The sequence below is a fragment of the Sorex araneus genome, chromosome 8, assembly GCF_027595985.1.
Source record: "Sorex araneus isolate mSorAra2 chromosome 8, mSorAra2.pri, whole genome shotgun sequence".
Classification (NCBI taxonomy): domain Eukaryota; kingdom Metazoa; phylum Chordata; class Mammalia; order Eulipotyphla; family Soricidae; genus Sorex; species Sorex araneus.
The window spans coordinates 51,280,816-51,297,121 of NC_073309.1; the positions used below are offsets into that span (position 1 = coordinate 51,280,816).

The 16,306-nt window shown below is 43.9% G+C and overlaps 1 pseudogene; it reads right to left on the reverse strand.

Moving 5' to 3' along the window:
* Positions 1–5,394: 5,394 nt before the first annotated feature.
* The window catches only part of LOC129406855 (sulfotransferase 2A1-like), a 43,671-nt pseudogene continuing 32,759 nt past the window's right edge, over positions 5,395–16,306 (reverse strand).

The following is a 16,306-nucleotide window of genomic DNA, read 5'->3' on the forward strand; positions in this document are numbered from 1 at the left end:
GAACATTTCCTAGATTAGACTTGGTGTTCAGAAGGGACAGTGGTGCCTCTACCTGTCAGCCTCTTGGGTATGATTGGCCACAAAGGCCTCCTCTGGGGGTGTTGGATTGATGATATAGGTTTCAGAAATCAACTGAGTGCTTGCTTGCCAAGATGTTCGATTCCATGAAATATTCAAACGGCTGCATTATGTCCTGAGTCTGGCATGGGGAAGTTCATGGATTTGTTCCCTGAATGAAGGGGAGGCTGGAGAACCAGGTAGCAAAGATAGTTGCACCACCAAAGGTTGGCCCTGCACATGCCTTCTTGTTTGACTTCATTAGAGTGCTGATGTGTTCAGGGTAGTGGAGAAGGGAAATAAATATTTTCCCAGGCTTGGGGCCAATATGAAATTTTTTAATTTTTTAAATAAATTTGTTCATGATGTTTTGTTACATTCAATAGTACAACACCAATACCATCATAGTACACCTTCCCACAACCATTATTTTCATTTTTCCGAGCCACCCCTTAAGCCTAACTTTCTAGCAGGCACTGAATAATTTATTTTATATTTCTTATTTTTTTTTTACTTAAAAATGTATTGAATCGGGGCCAGAGCGATAGCACAGCGGATAGGGCGTTTGCCTTGCAGGCGGCCGACCCGGGTTCAATACCCGGCATCCCATACGGTCCTCCAAGCACCGTCAGGAGTAATTCCTGAGTTTTAAAGCCAGGAGTAAACCCTGAGCATCGCTGGGTGTGACCCAAAAAGAAAAAAAAACAAAAAAATGTAGTGAATCACTGTGAGTTAGTTACAAGCTTTCATGTTTGGGTTACGATCACACAATGATCAAACACCCATCCCTCCACCAGTGCACATTCCCCACCACCAATATCCCTGGTATAACTACCCCCCGCTCTTCCCATCCTCCCCCTGCCTCCATGGCAGACAATATTCTCCATACTATCTCTCTACTTTTGGACATTATGGCTTGCAACACAGACACTGAGAGGTCATTATGTTTGGTCCATTATATTATTCATAATTCTCAAAAAATGATCAAAATATTTTCTTAGAAGAAATTATGTGAAGATTGTTGTATCTCACCATGGAGCCCTTAAGCCCTCATATAAGATATTACTAACATGTTGTTACAGGTTAAGCCTTGTGTGTTTTTATCTTGTTGATCGAGATTGGTTGCCTTCTACTTTACATCCAATCCAATGTGGTGTGCTACTTTTAGTCTATCCGTATGTAAAGTTTGAGATGAACGTAGACTGCTTTCCAGGAATTTAAAATTCTGAATGGGATGTGTTGGTGCACAACCAGATCATGAAGATGAGTCCTTGGACGCTGCCCTGCATGCAGGAAGCAGAACCAGGACCCCATTTTTGCACTAAGTGGGCGAGCCTAACCTTGTGAGTTTGATTGATATGGAAAAGGCCAAAGTGATCCTCGGTGGCCAGCAAGTCCCCACAGCACAAATAAGCATATCCTGCTTCTTACATATCTCAGACCTAGCTAACCTTTAGATGTAAACATCCTCTCCTGATTATCACATACCCCAGGTGTGAGGAAATCGGGACCTATTTCCTAGTGCTCCACCACGTTTTCTTCCTTGGAAATTATAACGACCATGTTTTCTTTCCTTTAACTGATCATGTTTTCTTTCTGGATGTTATAACTCTTTGCCTCATAAACAGGGCAAAACAATGTATACTTTGATACATTCTCATCCAGTAACTCATTTCCTTGTTTGGAAATCATCCCACTCTGTTGAACTTCATTGGACGTGTTTACATTAAAAATAAATAAATAAAAGGAGGCTGAAAAGACTTCCCTGGGTCACAGTATCTGAGTGATTTCTGTGATCCTCCGTAAAAAAAAAATTTGTCTCGCGTTCCTTGTCTCAGCGCCTCAGGTGGCCTAATAGAATGTTCATAGAGCAGGAGTGATAGAGAAGAATTTAAATTTTCACTGGATTGTCATATTATGTGCCCTGGATTGCTCAGCCTGCTGAAGGGTCTGGAAAATCTCTGTAACTTGTTGGTCTCTTTTGAAATTTAATGAGCCTCTGGGTCATGGCTGGTTAATGAGCTTAATCAGCACAGGAGGAAGTTTAAGAGCATGACTGCCAAGCTTCCAGAAGAACAGGGAAAAGTATCCCATGCCTGATTCCATGAAAGCCTGGAGATTTCAGTCACAAAAACCACATACCTGAGTTTTTCAACAAATTCATTTCTGGAGGAGCCTCATTCAGAACCAGTGGAGTCTGGCCGTGAGGTAGGCGGTGGTTGGAGTGGTTGGAATGTGGAAGTTCTCTGCTGCAAAAACTCTTTTTGGGTAGGTGTTGACTCACCCACTCCGTGCTGGGTGTCCCAGATGATTCAATCTACCACGGGGTCTGGAAGAATCTCTGCCCCGATACAGATTTTTAGTGACTAAAATTCCACTGACTTCCCAAGAATAGAGCACAAATTTTAAGACGATGTGACAATCCTGACTTCACTTTGCTCTTGTGACTTGTCACTCTCCCGGTGACTAGTAGATCCTGGAGTTAATTTAACCAGGGTGGAGGTGCAAAACTGGGGGTGTTTATGGATGACTCTTGGTTCTGCACTGGCAGTTCTCAGGGTGCCATAAGATATACCAGAGATGGAGCACTAGTCGGTCACATGCAATGCAAGTGCTCTAACTTAGGTGCCCCTACATCAGCCCCATTATTTTTTAATATTTATATGCCTATCCATTAAAATTGCTATTTCTTTGCTTTGAGGGAGACAATGGGGCCACACTTAGTGAAGGCAAGGAATACTCCTGACTCTGTGCTCAGGAGTGATCTCAGGCCATGCTTTAGGGACCATATCTCATGCCTGGATTCCACTGGGGTCTTCCACATGCAAGGCAAGTGCTATTTCTCTGGCCCTAGTAATGAAGTGCTTTTACTTTGCTTGGTGTTTAGGATGGACCACGGATCAAAACCAGCACTTTACACGTGCAAAAGAAGTGCTTTGTAAATTATTAACAATCCCAAAATAATAATACAATTTGATTAACTATTACCTGGGAAGTATACTATTCGTGTTGGCCAACTGACCTGTGTAGCATGAGACATAGGACAGAGAATCCCAGGAGTGCAGCCTGAATGGGCACTTTGTAGTGGATTTGGGTAGATCCCATAGTCTTTGTGCATCTACCGCCTACCCACTTTCTGTGATGTTGTATATAACTTTCATTTCTAAATATTTGATTTGATTTCACTTTCACAAGACATATATAAGTGCTTATTTGGAAAGGAAAACTTTCCTAAACTGAGAGAATAAAATTATGCTCTTCACACTCGTGAAACTTTTTCTCTCAACCTGAACACGCAGAGGCAGTGACAAGGCAAAGCATGTCAATTTGGGGAGCAGTGAAATGCAAACTGGGATTCATAGTAAAGGCAGACAATGGAGAAAATTCTTCAAAACAGTTTTGTCAAAGTCAGAGTTTTCGGCAGGGCACAGAAAGGTAAAAAGTGGAAGAAGGAAGTGGATGATTTGACCAGGCTTCCTCGCTGCTCCAATAGAGTGAGGTTCTAGGAAGGATGAATGCTGTTCCATGTTCTGTCTCAAAGATCACTGTCATTAGTCCAGCAGGTGATGCTTGATGGTTTCTTTCTTTCCTTTTTTTTTTTACTTTTTTATTGAATCACTGTGAGATAGACCTTTACAAAGCTGTTCCTGATTGGATTTCAGTCCTATACTATTCCAACACCCCTCCCTACACCAGTGTACATTTCCCAACACTAATGTCCCCAGATTCCCTCCCATCAACCCCACCCCAATCCCTGGCTGCCTCTATGGCAAGTGCTTTTCCTCTCTCTCTTGCTCGCTTGCCCTCTTCTCTCTCTCCCTCTCTCTACCCTTTTGGGCATTATGATTTGCAATATTGATACTGAAAGGTTATAAAGATTATCCCTTACCTAATTTTAACCCTCATTTCTTGTCCAGCATGATCATTCCCAGCTATTATAGTCATACTGATCTCTTCTCTATCTTATCTAGACTCATCAATGGTTCCTAAAAGCAAGAGCTTTTGATGCAATTTAAAGAGAAAGGCTTTTTCTGGCTCTTCATTCCACTATGAACTGGAGCGATAGCACAGCGGGTAGGTTGCTTGCCTTGCATGAGGCTGACCCAGATTCGGTTCCTCTGTCCCTCTCAGAGAGCTTGGCAAGCTACCAAGAGTACCCCACCTGCGTGGTAGAGCCTGGCAAGCTACCCTTGGCATAATCAATATGCCAAAAACAGTAACAATAAGTCTCACAATGGAGTCATTACTGGTGCCCACTCGAGCAAATCGATGAGCAATGTGGTGACGGTGCTACAGTGAATCCCACTGCAAATGAACTCACAGAGGTCACTTTGTCAATTAACTTTGTGCTGAGTTTCCCAGAGTAAAAGACAGACCAGTTAAGATTGTCCTGCATATGTGCATAAAAAAAATTCCAAGAACCCAGTTTCCCATCTAAATGATTGTCTCCAGTTCAGTGTGCCTTGCTCTTCACTTTGATCTAATAATTACAGAGAATTTTGATGGAAGCACATGAGTGTATCCTGCCAGTCCCACATTTACCAAATTTCAGAATATAAACACACTTGTTCCCCATTAAAATACAATTTTTTGCTCATAGACATTTTGTTACTTTCATAACAAAATGGCTAACTCTGCATTGATTTGATTTGTGAGTCTAGTTGTGAAATTTGGTGATTATTGCTATTATTGCTAAATGCTATATGGCAGCAGAAGCATGGGTCTCTGAGTTAAGAATACCTACCAGTGAGGGGTGTGTGTGTGTGTGTGTGTGTGGTGATTAAATTTTATATTTTTCTAATATTTTCTACCTAATGTGTGAAAAAAACGCTTTTAATTTTATTTTGTATTGAGGTCCACACCTGGCAGTGCTCAGGGCCTCTTCCTTCCTATGTCATCAGGAGTGACCCGGGGTGGTGATCAGGGGATCGATGGTGCTGCAGATATGAATGTGGCAGCCACACACCTAGCAAACACCTCCTTAGACTGGATACTGGCAACACTGGGAAGGCTCTTACTCATGAGCCTCCCAACACAACTCCCTGATCCCCACACCCTTGGTTTAGCCTCATTTGGATTAAAACAATATTAACACCATTGCTTGTAATAATTTTTAGCCATTTATGAAACATCCATTCATATTTCTTTTTCCAAAGTGGATTGCATTAAGTGCAGAGCAATACCCAGATCAATGGGAACAAAGTCACAAAGACTTTGTGGTTCATCAGGGTGTCAGGGAGAAATTAACAATCATAAACAATCAGCCCCCTGGCATGCGCTTGTGCAAATACAGAACAATGATCAACATTTGTATGATATCCAGGATATTGTAGAACATTAGTCCCATGGAAACAGCTCTGGAGGAAGATCTTTCGTCTTCTCCTGGTATATTTCATCAAAGGTTTCTGCTTGTGTCTCTGTGAGGTGATTTTTCCAGTCCCCAGAAACACCTGAAAAACAAAAGAGATACTCCGATTAGATGATGTCAGCTCTGCTGACACCAAGACGTCTCCTCCCGCACAGGTAGGACACTTACCTCTGCCATGTCATGATGTATAAAAGGAAGGCTAAGAGCAAACAATTTCATGCTATGCTAGGTTCCTTCACTTTACTAAGAGAAATAGGCAAGGAGGGTGAGAGAGCCTTTTATCTTTTCGATATTTGGTGTTTGGGGCCACACCTGGCAGTGCTCAGTGTTCACTCTTGGGTATTTGTCTAGGGATCAATTCTAGTGTATCTCAGGGACCTTAGGAGGTACTGGAGATCAAATCTGGGTGACCTGTATGCAAGGCAAGTGAATTCTGTCTTGTGCTTTGTCTCCAGTCCCTCCTTTTTCTTTTAGATACTGGATTAATATTCTTCAGACTAATCTCAGCCTGGACATCAAACGCAGGATTTCTATGAAAGAATACTTGGAAGTTGGGAGAAGAACTATCCCCTTGGCAGGATGTGCTCCCTTCCCTTGATTACCTGCACACACCTTTGTCCTCTATCTGCTTATAAGGACACAAGTCATACCAACCTAGGGCTGGGTCTTACTACTTCATTATGGTAATGATATATTACAGGTTTTATCTCTAAATCCAATTCTGAAGTACTGAACAGGGAGAGGAGGTCACTGAACCTTCAAGACAGAAATTAGCCTGGAACAAGCCTCCTCCTACTCTCCACAAAAGCACCATCCTTCTCAAACCAGAACAAAATATTCTCACCCACTTGTATCGCTTGTATCACTTGTCTTCCTGTTGATCTTTGATTTTCTCGAGTGGGTGCCAGTAACGTCTCCATTGGTCCCTGTCGCGTGCTAGTCTAGCCCAATATCTGCTTGCTCCAGGAATAGGAAGAGCCTCAAACCGTTCATTCAGGGTTTTGACAAAGAAGTCTGATCATCTCATTGATGGGAGGCCACGCGGTCTTTTGACATCCTGTGGAATCCAGTCTGTAACAGCTCTAGTCCAGCAGTCATCTCTGAATCGCATTACATGTCCAGCCCATCAGATTTTTGATGTCTTGGCAAATGAGAAAGCGTCCCTGATTCTTGACCACCAAAGGAGGTTGAAACCCTGGATTCCTTCTCTCACTTGAGTGAGACGTGATACTCCTAGCACAACTCTTTCGATTTCTCTTTGGGATACCCAAATAGGTTCATCCTGTTTGCATAGGGCCCAGGTCTCTGAGACGTATGTTAGTGCAGGAAGAACGGTGGAATCGAAAAGATGTGCCTGGAGTCAGAGGTCCTTCGTCCTCTTAACCACGTCTTCGATGCTCTTGATGGTGTTCCACGGTGCTCTCTTCCTCCTGTGCACTTCTGGCATCAAGTCATTCTTCATGTTGAGTTCTTGACCCAGATACACAGAGCTGCAGCATTCAGAGGTGTTAATTCAATTGAGAGCAAATGTAGCATCAGGGACTAGTTTGTTTTCATGAGTATCGTCTTGTTGAGGTTCACCTGCAGTCCGACCTTTCCACAGTTGTGCTCAAAGTCGGCCAGCATTTGTGCCACTTGGCTATGTTTGGCGTTATAAGAATGATGTCATCAGCGAAGGGGAGGTGGTGTAATTGCCGACTGTCTATCTTCACTCTCATTCTTTCCCATTCCAGTCGTAGCATGACATTCTCGAGGGTGGCACTGAAGAGTTTCAGTGAAATGGTATCGCCCTGCCTAACCCCTCTCTTTACGTCAATGATCAGTTCCTTATAGAATGGTGAGATCCTGGTGGTGAATCTGTAACACAGCTTATGGAGGCTCTTGATGTACTGAGTTTGAAAGCCCTGTTTGCCTAGGGCTTCAATGACTGTTTCAGTCTCAACAGAATCGATGGCCTTGTTTAAGTCAATGAACGTTAGACAGAGAAACATTTTGAACCCTCGCGAAACTTCAATGAGTTTGGTCACTGTGTAGATATGGCCTATTGTGCTGAATCCTTTTTGGAACCTGGCTTGCTTGCATGGTTGTCCTTCATCTAGTGTTCTGCCTATTCTATTCAGGATGACATGAGTAAACAACTTGTAGATGAGACAGCAGGCAGATTGGGCAATAGTTGCTGATGTCATGGATGTCTCCCTTCTTGTACAACAGAATGGTCCTGCTGGTTTTCCACTGGGACGGAACCTTGCATTCAGACAGGTAGCATGTGAAAAGCCGAGCCAGTGTATTGATGAGTACTGGCAACAGATTCTTCAGGTGTTTGGGTCTGACCTTTTCTGGACCGGGTGCTTTTTGTGTCTTTACCGATGAAATGGCATGTTGAAATTCGGAAGGGAGGACGTCAGGAATGACAAATCCATCCTGTGGAATTTGGTATGAGGGCAGGTGGACGTGGCTGTCAAAGAGATCCAAGTAGAAGTCGTGAATAATTCTCTCCATTGCCTTTCTGGAAGATGTGATAGATCCATCAGGACGCTGGAGGGCAGTCATCTTGGTCTTGTAATTGGTGAAGGACAGGCAAGTGTTGTGAATACTTTGCCTGGCTTCTGCTGCATCGACCAACACTGCTGCTCTTCTCTCTTTGAGGTCTTCCTTTACCGCTTCTCTGCACAGCTTTGCGAGCTTGGACATTAGCTTGTGATTGCCTGAGGCACGCGCCAAACCACGTGGATGAATGAGCTCGAGAGTTTCCAAAGACAGGCATCTCTTTGTGGCTTTCTCACTCTTTGTGCAGTGCAGTCATGGAGGTACTGAACCAGTCAATTGTATTCCACATTGATGTTGTCAAGGAAGGCATCTTCCCACATGCCGAAATAGTGCCAAAAAATTCCCAGTTGGTGTTCATTCTGGAAGTTCTTTTCTTAAACTTAAACTTTGCAGACTTTTCTCCCCGCTCTGTGAAGTAGAATTTTGCACGAAGGAGACAGTGGTCTGATCCCGTTTGGATTTTGGGAACAACAGCGACATCGGGCAGGCAAAACCTTCGATTGAATATGATGTGGTCAATTTCATTGTGGAACTGTCCACTGGGAGTCTCCCATGTCCAGCGTTTAGATTCTCACCCATCTGCCAAAATGTTCCCACCCTCTACAGCATCAGCTTTACTCTAGTGGCCTGTGAATCAAATTCTCTGTTTCCATATAAAGCAGTATAAACTTGAGAACACAGGCTCTTTACCAAAGGAAAGAATCAGGATCAATCTACAGGCCCCAGAAAAATAGCAGTTGGCTGTAAGAGTTACAGACAGGGACCAGAGACATAGTACAGCTGTAAGGCATTTGCTCTGCATGTGACCCTACCAGTTTCTATCCCTGAAATCCCACAGGGTCCCCCTCAGAACCACCGGGAGTAATTCCTAGTGCAAAGCCAGCAGTAACTACTGAGCATTGCTGGGCATGCCATGCCACACCCACCACTCAAAAACAGAGTCACACATCAAATCCTTCTATATTTTAGCATCAAAGAAAGCCTCTTTGTGCTATATCCCAATTTTTAGATTAGGTGCTGCACACACCAGGGTGTGTCACCTAACTTCCCCTGACTCCACAGACTTGGGTTACAGCCCAGCCTGGCTGACTAGGAAAATCATTGCCTTCCTTCCTTCTAGTCACACATTCCTCAATGTGTTTTAAGCTGGAATTTTCCAAGTCTATGCTGGTGAAACTCTTCATCTTGAGCCCGAGACTGAGGAGTTCATTGAAATTTATCACACAGGGTATCGCACTATCATGTTGCAAGACAGGATTTCTGCAGAGTGAAACATCTGGCCTGTTATCCCATCAGATGAAAACTCCACTTTATTTATTTTTTTTTGCATCACACCCAGCGATGCTCAGGGGTTATTCCTGGGTTTGCACTCAGGAACTACTCCTGGCGGTGCTTGGGGGACCATATGGGATGCCGGGGATCGAACCCGGGTCGGCCGCGTGCAAGGCAAACGCCCTACCCGCTATGCTATCGCTTCGGCCCCTGAAAACTCCACTTTAGACATTTCCTAGTTCAAGAGTGATAAGACATCCCCAATCTGAGTGTCTTACCCAGGTCATTAGGCTGGTCTGATCGTGGTCAGGTATTCGTGAGGACCCATTTGTAAGACGGATATCTGCATGGCAACTTTTGAGAAGAGATCTATTGACCACACAGAACTCAAATGACCCCAAAGATGGAATCAACTTCTGCCAATGCCTGTAGCCTACGTCATAACTATGAGAGATTTTCCACCCAGGTCATGGAGAAGAGCAATGAGTGATGACTTCTCCGTGCATGAGCTCAAACTATTCTGGTCTCAATCTTGTTGTTGTTCCATAGACATAGCATTTTCCTTTACCTTTTCTGATCATGGGTGATATCTTTAGAACAAAACTGACACTGTCCAATAGAGAATAATTGGATATCTTTGTTTCATAGCCTGGAAGGAGGAATTCTCAACGACTAAATCCAGGGCCTCTGGTCTTAATTCCATGACCAGAAATTGGCAGATCTTCTGTACAATATGTTTTGTGTCCTTGAAGAAGACCACATGGGGCCAATGATTAGAATGACAAAGATGTCAGAGAGGCGATGATACGTAATAGGCCTTATATATGAGGGGCAGTAAGAACAGAAAAGCATCTGGAAATGTAAGCCCAGGAGCTGGACAGGCTGAAGACAAAGGAAGCAAAGTGTCACAGGAGATTCAGGGATGTGAAACAGACAGATCCTGCTGAATCCCTGAGGGGTGATTCCATGTACATGAGGACTTGCTTCTAAGCAGCGTCCAGAAATGGAGATGTTGAAAAGACTTTAGATACCTGTGGTTAGAGTCATTCAGGACAAGCCCAGACAGAAGTCTACAAGGACAAAGGGATTTACTGAATCTCTTGTGGCTCCTTCAGTGATGTCTAGAAATGCCCCTACTGAGGGTCAAACAATGATTAGTGTCATCCTATGCACAATGTCACTGACTGGACAGGGAATGTTCATGCACTGACAGGAGATGACAAGGAAAATTATGTATCTGGATAAACTGCTATGTCTCAAATATGTTCCTCCTAGAATGTAGAAGCTTTTCAGTTTCTTTTTTCCATGAGTCTTGATTATGTTTCACAAGAAAACTTTAAAAGTGAGAAATAACTGTCAGAGAAGATTTTTCTGGCTGAAAACCTAGTCAGAGGAGTAACAGAAGTGGGTTCCAGAAGGAAATATAGGAGTTAGGAATGCATTGCTGGAAATAGAAAATTCTTGCAGAAGCATCTGAGCAACTTTCAAGTTGCTTCCACACACAGCCCATCATTCCTCACTCCCATGAACAGCGCACCAAGGGGTGACAACATGGGGAGGACCCATTGCAATGTGACTCTCATGTATTGCCCATCTCTGGGTGGTGCGGCCATGTCTTTTTAATGTTCTCAAAAGGAGTAAAGAGATATGGTCATGAGTAAGCTTGTCTGGAGAGTGCTCACCCAACATGGGGCACTCCTGGCACGACCTGTCTACCCCTGGAGACCTACCATATGTCTACAGAGATGTTGGTTTGAGACACAGAGGAGGAGGAACAGGTAGTAAGGTGAAGATAGTTTGGGGATTCCGACCACAAGAACCAGAGTTACTCTTTTCAGCTCTTCATAACCCAGCAGCAGGAAGTTCTCCCGATCTCTCATGCACATCCAGCCATGGGTATGGTCTAACCATTATCTATAGAGCACTGCAGAGTGTGAAGGTAGAGGAAGGAGTGGGTCCCACACCATGGTGGTTAGGATCCTCTGAATGTCAGAACTCAGGCAAAATTTCTCATGCCTCTACATACTGGGGCCTTTCCTAGTATTCACTGATTGAAGGGGAGGAAGTGGGCACACAGTGCTCCAACATAATAGGAATCTCCTGCCCAAGGCAGCTCTGCAATAGCTTTTTGATTCTCTGTGAAGTTTCTGTCCAGAGACCCAACTATGGATGAAGATACACAATAGTGAATCTTAAATACATTGTCTCTCTTGTGGCCTTGACAGTTGCTTTGATAATTATTTTCTCTTAGGAAATGATCTCTGTCTGTGTCTCTCTGTCTCTTTCTATCCCTCTGTCTCTTTCTGTCTTTCTCTCTGCCTGTCTGTCTCCCCTATTCTGTTCTGAGCGCTCTGTCCTATGTTTAACTGCTGTTTCCCAGGGAATTGTCTAATGTGTTTATGTGATAGTGGTGGGCTTTCAGCTCCATTCATTCAGGACTTTCTCAGACATGTTCCCTTGGGAAACGACTTTTCTTGTGTGCCATGTGACTTTGGATGGTCCAGCATCCCCTAAGGTTTACATCGAATGTGTTGTACTTTCAATTTTAGTGCAAGGGATAGGTGTCACACGCTGCATTGCTTAGGAATTACTTCTGTATCTGCATGTAAGTCCCTGTAGGACTTTGGATCACATCAGAGTTGGCTGCGTGCAAGGCCAGTTGCTTCCCCACTGTGGTGTCTCTCCTCCAGCCCTTACTGAACAGAGTTCAGCAGGTGTAGAGCATGTCTGAGCTCTTCTGTCTCATGAATGCTGGTGGGAATCACTGTGCCTGAGCATTCTGCTCACTCCAGTTGTCCTTTGAGAAGCAGTCTAAACAAAAGCTTGTTTTACAGGTATTTGTGGACAGAATGTCTCACTTTCCTATGGACCATGGCATTTTCAGAAATCTAGTATGAAACGTGGGCACAAAGTTCATTGTTTTCCTCCCATAGCACATATTAGAGTGAAAAGTCACCCTGAGAAGTTTGTTGAGTGCAATCCATGTTTATAACCTCATTTTGAGAACATTGAAATATGACTTAATCATTCACTAAATCATGAATCTGCCAAAAACTTGGACCCAATTGATTCCATTTGGGAATTAGACCCAACTTTAATTTGCTTTCACAAATTAAGTGGCTATGAGCACAGATATTTATATATTAATTGCCTGCCTGTAGTTGCACATCAGAGATGTGCATTGGACAATATAGTGTCGATTGAGAAAAAGCTTAGGCTGGCTTCATTTCAGGGAATCTGCAGATGTCTGCCTTGATCACAGTAACATGGAAACTGATGGAGCAACTGGCACTCAAGTCTGGGCCAAAATCAAGCCAAATAGCATGAGGATTTATCGACATGCTTAGTAACATGCTTAGTAACATGCTTAGTAACATGCTTAGTAAAAGTTCATGGGACCCAGGAGTAAAGAATCTTAAAAATATGACATTCAGAAATGACTAGAGAAAAGGAGATAAAGAACTTTCCACTCATTCAGAAGAATCAAGTGGATTAAGGCGGGAGCAATAGTACAAGAAATAGCTCTTGCAAAAACCAACCCCCTTCCAAAATATAAAAACAAAATAGAAATGAGGATAGAGTGGAGAATGATAAGTGTGTTTAGAGAAATACTGGAGCTGACATAGAAGAAATTCCTCATATCCCAAGAACAAAATGTATGTAATTGTCTAAAGTTCCTAATGAATAATATAAGCTTTTTTTATTGAGGGGTGCAGCAGAGTGATACCATTTCATCGAAACTCTTCAGTGCCACCCTTGAGAACATCATGCGACGACTGGAATGGGAAGAAATGGAGTGAAGATAGACAGTCGGCAATTACACCACCTCCGCTTCGCTGATGACATCATTCTCATAACGCCAAACATTAACCAAGAGGCACAAATGCTGGCCGACTTCGACCATGAGTGTGCAAAGGTTGGATTTCAGCTGAATCTCAACAAGAAAATGCTCATGAAAAAGGAACTAGTGCTACAAAATCAATACCCAAAAATCCATGGCCTTCCTATACGCAAACAATGAGGCAGAGGAAAGAGACATGAAAAAAGCAATCCCATTCACAATCGTGCCCCAGAAAATCAAGTACCTCGGAATCAGCTTAACCAAGGAAGTAAAAGACCTCTACAAAGAAAACTATAAAATGCTACTCCATGAAATAAAAGAGGACATGAGGAAATGGAAACATATACCCTGCTCATGGATAGGGAGAATCAATGTTGTCAAAATGGCAATACTCCCCAAAGCATTATACAGAATCAACGCGATCCCTATAAGGATACCCATGACATTCTTCAAAGAAATGGATCAAGCAATCCAAAAATTCATATGGAACAACAAACGTCCACGGATAGCTAAAACAATTCTTGGGAAAAAGATGATGGGAGGCATCACCCTCCCCAACCTCAAACTTTACTACAACGCAGTAACAATTAAAATAGCATGGTACTGGAACAAAGGCAGAGACGTAGACCAATGGAACAGGGTGGAATATCCCTAAACACAACCCCAAATGTATGATCATCTAATCTTTGATAAGGGAACAAGAGATGTGAAGTGGAGCAAGGAAAGCCTCTTTAACAAATGGTGCTGGCACAACTGGACAACCACATGCAATAAAATGGGCTTAGACCTTAACCTGACAACATGCACAAAAGTCAGATCAAAATGGATTAAAGACCTCAACATCAGACCACAAACCATAAGGTATATTGAAGACAAGGCCGGCAAAACCCTCCACAATATTGAAGATAAAGGTATATTCAAAGATGACATGGAACTAAGCAATCTAGTAAAAACAGAGATCAACAAATGGGACTACATTAAACTAAAAAGCTTCTGCACCGCAAAAAATACAGTGACCAGAGTACAAAGACTATCCACAGAATGGGAAAGGATATTTACACAATACCCATCAGATAAGGGGTTGATATCAATGGTATATAAAGCACTGGTTGAACTCTACAAGAAGAAAACATCCAACCCCATCAAAAAATGGGGCGAAGAAATGAACAGAAACTTTACCAAGGAAGAAATACGAATGGCCAAAAGGCACATGAAAAAGTGCTCTACATCACTAATCATCAGAGAGATGCAGATCAAAACAACCAAGAGATACCACCTCACAGCACAGAGACTAGCACACATCCAAAAGAACAAAAGCAACCGCTGTTGGAGAGGATGTGGGGAGAAAGGGACCCTTCTACACTGCTGGTGGGAATGTCGACTCGTTCAGCCCTTTTGGAAAACAATATGTACAATTCTCAAAAAATTAGATATTGAGCTCCCATTTGATCCAGCAATACCACTGCTTGGAATATATCCCAGAGAGGCAAAAAAGTATAGTTGAAATGACATCTGCACTTATATGTTCATCGCAGCACTGTTTACAATAGCCAGAATCTGGAAAAAACCTGAATGCCTTAGAACGGATGACTGGTTGAGGAAACTTTGGTACATCTATACAATGGAATACTATGCAGCTGTTAGAAAAAAGGAGGTCATGAATTTTGTATTTACGTGGACCGGCATGAAAAGTTTCATGCTGAGTGCAATGAGTCAGAAAGAGAGAGACAGACATGGAAAGATTGCACACATCTATGGTATATAGAATAACAGAGTGGGAGACTAACACCCAAGAATTGTAGAAATAAGTACCAGGAGGTTGACTCCATGGTTTGGAGGCTGGCCTCACATTCTGGGGAAAGGGCAACTCAGAGAAGGGATCACCGACTATAATGTAGTCGAAGGCCATGCAGGGGAAGGGAGTTGCGGGCTGAATGAGGGCTAGAGACTGAGCACAGTAGCCACTCAACACCTTTATTGCAAACCACAACAGCTAATTAGAGAGAGAGAACAGAAGGGAATGCCCTGCCACAGTGGCAGGGTGGGGTGGGGAGAGATGGGTTTGGGGAGGGTGGGAGGGATGATGGATGGGTTTACTGGTGGTAGAGAATGGGCACTGGTGAAGGGATGGGTTCTTGAACCTTGTATGAGGGAAACATGAGCACAAAATTGTATAAATCAGTAATTGTACCCTCACGGTGATTCACTAATTAAAAATAATAAAAAAAGGAACTAGTCCCTGAAGCTCCATTTGCTCTCAATGGAATTAACATCTCTGGGCTGAACCGCCAGCCCGCCCGCCAGCCGCCAGCTGGGCGCTTCAGTCTGAGAGAGTCTGGCGGTGGGTGAGAGCCTGTGGTCGTTCCCGCGGCCGCCTCCTCCTCCTCCTCCTCCTCCTCCTCTTCCTCCCCGTTCCCCTGTTCCCTACCCCCACACCCCTTCCCCCCCATCCCGGCTCCGTCACTCTCCCACCCCCCCACACTCAGGATGAGAATGCCCTGCCCGGAACAACCCAGCAGCTCCTAGATGGCTTTGGTCACCTACCCCCAGGACCACCTCCAGCCCCTGCGCCTCAGAGGCAGACAGTGGGAAGGAGGAATGCCGGTCATAGCCCAGGAGGTGATTGGCACTCTCCCTCTCGGACCCTGCCCCCTGTCGAAGAGCGCTCGGAACCCCCCACGTCCACGGCCTGGGGCCCCGGAGACCCCCGACCCGACCGTCTCTCACCTCTCAGTCTATCTGCAGCGGGCCTGACCCCTCCCATCTCTATCAGGTTGTAAGGGGCGTGTCCACAAGTAAGGGGCGTGGCCTCAAAAGGGGCGTGGCCTCCTTTGGAGCTGCAGCAGCTTACACGGCCGAAGATATTTTTCCCACTCAATGCATTGTGCTCTGGCCATAATCGATAGAATCTATCCCTCTGAAGAATACCCTGGTCATCTTAGTCACTATATGTTAATAGTCAACTGACCTAGACTATCCTCATTTCACAAAAACTGCTAATGAACTCATTGAGCCGCACAGAGTCCTTTGTTAAAAGATCATAGCCCCATGCTTTCTCTTGAAACCCCTCTCAAGCTAAGGAGAGCGCCTAATAGTAAAACCCATATCAACATGAAGAAACAGCGAAAATCCCAACCACCAGCAGAGATGGAAGGGAGGATCTCTGCAACCCCAGCAATGACTCCCCAGAAATATAGTCTCCTCTCTGATAAAGAATTCAG